Here is a 6,026-nt window from a genome sequence, read left to right as displayed (position 1 = left end):
GAGCTTTACTCTGTATCTGCCTCTTGCTGTACCGGCCCTGGGAGTGTTTGATGAGACAGTATAGAGGGAGCTTTACTCTGTATCTAACCCGTGCTGTACCTGCCCTTGGAGTGTTTGATGGGACAGTGTAGAGGGAGCTTTACTCTGTATCTAACCCGTGCTGTACCTGCCCTGGGAGTCTTTGATGTGACAGTGTCGAGGGGGCTTTACTCTGTATCTAAACCGTGCTGTAGCTGCCCTGGGAGTGTTTGATGGGACAGTGTAGAGGGAGCTTTACTCTGTACCTAACCCGTGCTGTAACTGCCCTGGGAGTGTTTGATGGGACAGTGTAGAGGTAGCTTCAGTCTGTATCTAACCCATGCTGTACCTGCCCTGGGTGTGTTTGATGGGACAGTGTAGAGGGAGCTTTACTCTGTATCTAACCCTTGCTGTACCTGCCCTGGGAGTGTTTGATGGGAAAGTGTACAGAGAGCTTTACTCTGTATCTAACCCGTGCTGCACCTGCCCTGGCAGTGTTGGCTGGGACAGTGTAGAGAGAGTACTCTGTATCTACCCCTTGCTGTACCGGCCCTGGGAGTGTTTGATGGGACAGTGTAGAGGGATCTTTACTCTGTATCTAACCCGTGCTGTACCTGCCCTGGCTGTGTTGGATGGGACAGTGTAGAGGGAGCTTTACTCTGTATCTAACCAGTGCTGTACCTGCCCTGGGAGTGTTTGATGGGACAGTGTAGAGGGAGCTTTACTCTGTACCTAACCCGTGCTGTACCTGCCCTGGGAGTGTTTGATGGGAAAGTGTAGAGGGAGCTTTAATCTGTATCTAACCCGTGCTGTACCTGCCCTCGGAGTGTTTGAAGGGACAGTGCAGAGGGAGCTTTACTCTGTATCTAACCCGTGCAGTACCTGCCCTGGGAGTGTTTGATGGAACAGTGCAGAGGGAGCTTTACTCTGTATCTAACCCGTGCTGTACCTGCCCTCGGAGTGTTTGTTGGGACAGTGTAGAGGGAGTACTCTGTATCTACCCCTTGCTGTACCGGTCCTGGGAGTGTTTGATGGGACAGTGTAGATGGAGCTTTACTCTGTATCTAACCCGTGCTGTACCTGCCCTGGCTGTGTTGGATGGGACAGTGTAGAGGGAGCTTTACTCTGTATCTAACCAGTGCTGTACCTGCCCTGGGAGTGTTTGATGGGACAGTGTAGAGGGAGCTTTACTCTGTACCTAACCCGTGCTGTACCTGCCCTGCGAGTGTTTGATGGGACAGTGTAGAGGGAGCTTTACTCTGTATCTAACCCGTGCTGTACCTGCCCTCGGAGTGTTTGATGGGACAGTGCAGAGGGAGCTTTACTCTGTATCTAACCCGTGCTGTACCTGCCCTGGGAGTGTTTGATGGAACAGTGCAGAGGGAGCTTTACTCTGTATCTAACCCGTGCTGTACCTGCCCTGGGAGTGTTTGATGGGACAGTGCAGAGGGAGCTTTACTCTGTACCTAACCCGCGCTGTACCTGCCCTGGGAGTGTTTGATGGGAGAGTGTAGTGGGAGCATTACTCTGTATCTAACCAGTGCTGTACCTGCCCTGGGAGTGTTTGATGGGACAGTGCAGAGGGAGCTTTACTCTGCATCTAACCCGTGCTGTACCTGCCCTGGGAGTGTTTGATGGGACAGTGTAGCGGGAGCTTTACTCTGTATCTAACCCGTGCTGTACCTGCCCTGGGAGTGCTTGATGGGACAGTGCAGAGGGAGCTTTACTCTGTATCTAACCCTTGCTGTACCTGCCCTGGGAGTGTTTGATGGGACAGTGTAGAGGGAGCTTTACTCTGTATCTACCCCTTGCTGTACCGGCCCTGGGAGTGTTTGATGAGACAGTGTCGAGGGGGCTTTACTCTGTATCTAAACCGTGCTGCAGCTGCCCTGGGAGTGTTTGATGGGACAGTGTAGAGGGAGCTTTACTCTGTATCTAACCCGTGCTGTACCTGCCCTGGGAGTGTTTGATGGGACAGTGTAGAGGGAGCTTCAGTCTGTATCTAACCCATGCTGTACCTGCCCTGGGTGTGTTTGATGGGACAGTGCAGAGGGAGCTTTACTCTGTATCTAACCCGTGCTGTACCTGCCCTGGGAGTGTTTGATGGGAAAGTGTAGAGAGAGCTTTACTCTGTATCTAACCCGTGCTGTACCTGCCTTGGCAGTGTTGGATGGGACAGTGTAGAGAGAGTACTCTGTATCTAACCCTTGCTGTCCCTGCCCTGGCAGTGTTGTATGGGACAGTGTAGAGGGAGCTTTACTCTGTACCTAATCCGTGCTGTACCTACCCTGGGAGTGTTTGATGGGAGAGTGTAGCGGGAGCATGACTCTGTATCTAACCCGTGCTGTACCTGCCCTGGGAGTGTTTGATGGGACAGTGTAGAGGGAGCTTTACTCTGTATCTAACCCGTGCTGTACCTGCCCTGGGAGTGTTTGATGGGAAAGTGTAGAGAGAGCTTTACTCTGTATCTACCCCTTGCTTTACCGGCCCTGGGAGTGTTTGATGGGACAGTGTAGAGGGAGCTTTACTCTGTATCTAACCCGTGCTGTACCTGCCCTGGGAGTGTTTGATGGGACAGTGTAGAGGGAGCTTTACTCTGTATCTAACCCGTGCTGTACCTGCCCTGGGAGTGTTTGATGGGAAAGTGTAGAGAGAGCTTTACTCTGTATCTACCCCGTGCTGTACCTGCCCTGGGAGTGTTGGATGGGACAGTGTGGAGGGAGCTTTACTCTGTATCTAACCCATGCTGTACCTGCCCTGGGAGTGTTTGATGGGACAGTGTAGAGAGAGCTTTACTCTATATCTACCCCTTGGTATACCGGCCCTGGGAGTGTTTGATGGGACAGTGTAGAGGGAGCTTTGCTCTGTTTCTAACCCGTGCTGTACCTGCCCTGGGAGTGTTTGATGGGACAGTGTAGAGAGAGCTTTACTCTGTATCTAACCCGTGCTTTACCTGCCCTGGCAGTGTTGGATGGGACAGTGAAGAGGGAGCTTTACTCTGTATCTAACCCGTGCTGTACCTGCCCTGGGAGTGTTTGATGGGACAATGTAGAGGGAGCTTTACTCTGTATCTAACCCGTGCTGTACCGGCCCTGGGAGTGTTTGATGGGACAGTGTAGAGGGAGCTTTACTCTGTATCTAACCCATGCTGTACCTGCCCTGGGAGTGTTTGATGGGACAGTGTAGAGAGAGCTTTACTCTGTATCTAACTCGTGCTGTATATGCCGTGGGAGTGTTTCATGGGACAGTGTAGAGGGAGCTTTACTCTGTATCTACCCCTTGCTGTACCGGCCCTGGGAGTGTTTGATGAGACAGTGTAGAGGGAGCTTTACTCTGTATCTAAACCGTGCTGTAGCTGCCCTGGGAGTGTTTGATGAGACAGTGTAGAGGGAGCTTTACTCTGTATCTAACCCGTGCTGTACCTGCCCTGGGAGTGTTTGATGGGACAGTGTAGAGGGAGCTTTGAGCTTTATTCAGTACCTAACCCGTGCTGTACCTGCCCTGGGAGTGTTTGATGGCACCGTGTAGAGGGAGATTTATTCTGTATCTAACCCATGCTGTACCTGCCCTGGGAATGTTTGATGAGACAGTGTAGAGGGAGCTTCACTCTGTATCTAACCCGTGCTGTACCTGCCCTGGGAGTGTTTGATGGGACAGTGTAGAGGGAGCTTCACTCTGTATCTAACCCGTGCTGTATCTTCCCTGGGAGTGTTTGATGGGACAGTGTAGAGGGAGCTTTACTCTGTATCTAACCCATGCTGTACCTGCCCTGGGAGTGTTTGATGGGACAGTGTAGAGAGAGCTTTACTCTGTATCTAACCAGTGCTGTACCTGCCCTGGGAGTGTTTGATGGGACAGTGTAGAGAGAGCTTTACTCTGTATCTAACCAGTGCTGTACCTGCCCTGGCAGTGTTGGATGGGACAGTGTAGAGGGAGCTTTACTCAGTATCTAACCCATGCTGTACCTGCCCTGGGAGTGTTTGATGGAACAGTGTAGAGGGGGCTTTACTCTTAATCTAACCCGTGCTGTACCTGCCCTGGGAGTGTTTGACGGGACAGTGTAGAGGGAGCTTTACTATGTATCTAACCCGTGCTGTATCTGCCCTGGGAGTGTTTGATGGGACAGTGTAGAGGGAGCTTTACTCTTTATCTAACCCGTGCTGTACCTGCCCTGGGAGTGTTTGATGGGACAGTGTAGAGGGATCTTTACTCTGTATCTAACCCATGCTGTACCTGCCCTGGGAGTGTTTGATGGGACAGTGTAGATGGAGCTTTACTCTGTATCTAACCCGTGTTGTACCGGCCCTGGGAGTGTTTGATGGGACAGTGTAGAGGGAGCTTTACTCTGTATCTAACCCGTGCTGTACCTGCCCTGGGAGTGTTTGATGGGACAGTGTAGAGGGAGCTTTACTCTGTATCTAACCCGTGCTGTACCTGCCCTGGGAGTGTTTGATGCTGCTGGTTTTAACCCCCAGTACTTCTGAGCCCAGGAGGACCCAACAATTTCCAATGTGAGACTGTCAAGGGAGGTGGATTTTGGGGGAGATCAGATTGTTAATCAGACACTGTTCGTATAATGTAAAAGAATATTGTTTTAGGAACAAGTATTTCTGTAGAAGCTTTTAATCCATTTTGCATATACAGCTTTATTTTAATTCATTCTGGGGATGTGGGCATCACTAGCAAGGCCAGCATATATTACATACATACGTAGGATATACGGCACAGAAACAGGCCATTCGGCCCAACCAGTCCATGCCGGTGTTTATGGTCCACACGAGCCTCCTCCCGTCTTTCCTCATCTAAATCTATCACCATAACCCTCTAGTCCCTTCTCCCTCCTATCCTTGTCCAGCCTCCCCTTAAATGCATCGATACTATTCGCTTCAACCACTCCCTGTGGTAGCGAGTTCCACATTCTCACCACTCTCTGTGTGAAGAAGTTTCTTCTGAATTCCCTATTGGATTTCTTGGTGACTATCTTATATTGATGGCCTCGAGTTATGCTCTTCCCCACAAGTGGAAACATTCTCTCTGTATCCACTCTATCAAAACCTTTCATAATTTTAAAGACCTCTATTAGGTCACCCCTCGGCCTTTTTACAAGAGAAGAGACCCAGCCTGTTCATCCTTTCCTGATATGTATACCCTCGCATTTCTGGTATCATCCTTGTAAATCTTCTCTGCACCCTCTCCAGTGCCTCTATATCCTTTTTATAATATGGTGACCAGAACTGTACGCAGTTCTCCAAGTGTGGTCTAGCCAAGGTTCAATAAAGGTTTAGCAGAATTTACCTACTTTTCAATTCAATACCTCTAGAAATAACCCCTAGTGCTTGGTTTGCTTTTTTTACGGCCTTGCAAACCTGTGTCGCAACTTTTAGTGATTTGTGTATTTGTACTCCGAGATCCCTTTGTTCCTCTACCCCACCTAGACTCGCACCCTCCAAGTGATAAGTGACCTCCCTATTTTTCCTACCAAAATGTAATACCTCACATTTATCTGTGTTGAACTTCATTTGCCAATTATATGCCCATTCTGCAAGTTTATTAATGTCCTCCTGTAATTTGTTGCAGTCCTCCTCAGTATTGACTTCCCCCCCCTCCTGAATTTGGTATCATGCGCAAATTTAGAAATTGAGTTTTTGATTCCAAATTCTAAATGGTTAATGTAAATTGTGAACAGCAGTGGTCTCAGCACTGATCCTTGTGGAACACCACCACCCATCATATATTGCCAATCCTCAGTTTCCCATTGAGAAGGTGATGATGGGCCGCCTTCTTCAACCGCTGCACTCCGTGTGGTGAAAGTACTCCCACAATGCTGTTAGGTAAGGAGTTTCATGATTCCCAACCAGGATTGGTGAAGGAACGGCGATATATGTCCAAGTCAGGATGGTGTGTGGCTTGCTTGTAAACTTGGAGGTGATGGTGCTCCCATGCACCGTTTCCCTTGTCCTTCTGGGTGGTGGAGGTCGTGGGCTTGGGAGGTTCTGTCAAAGTTACAG

The sequence above is a fragment of the Somniosus microcephalus genome, chromosome 4 (assembly GCF_052327205.1).
Source record: "Somniosus microcephalus isolate GS21.2 chromosome 4, FLI_Smic_1.0, whole genome shotgun sequence".
In the NCBI taxonomy this organism is placed as follows: Eukaryota; Metazoa; Chordata; class Chondrichthyes; order Squaliformes; family Somniosidae; genus Somniosus; species Somniosus microcephalus.
This window is presented reverse-complemented; position numbering follows the sequence as displayed.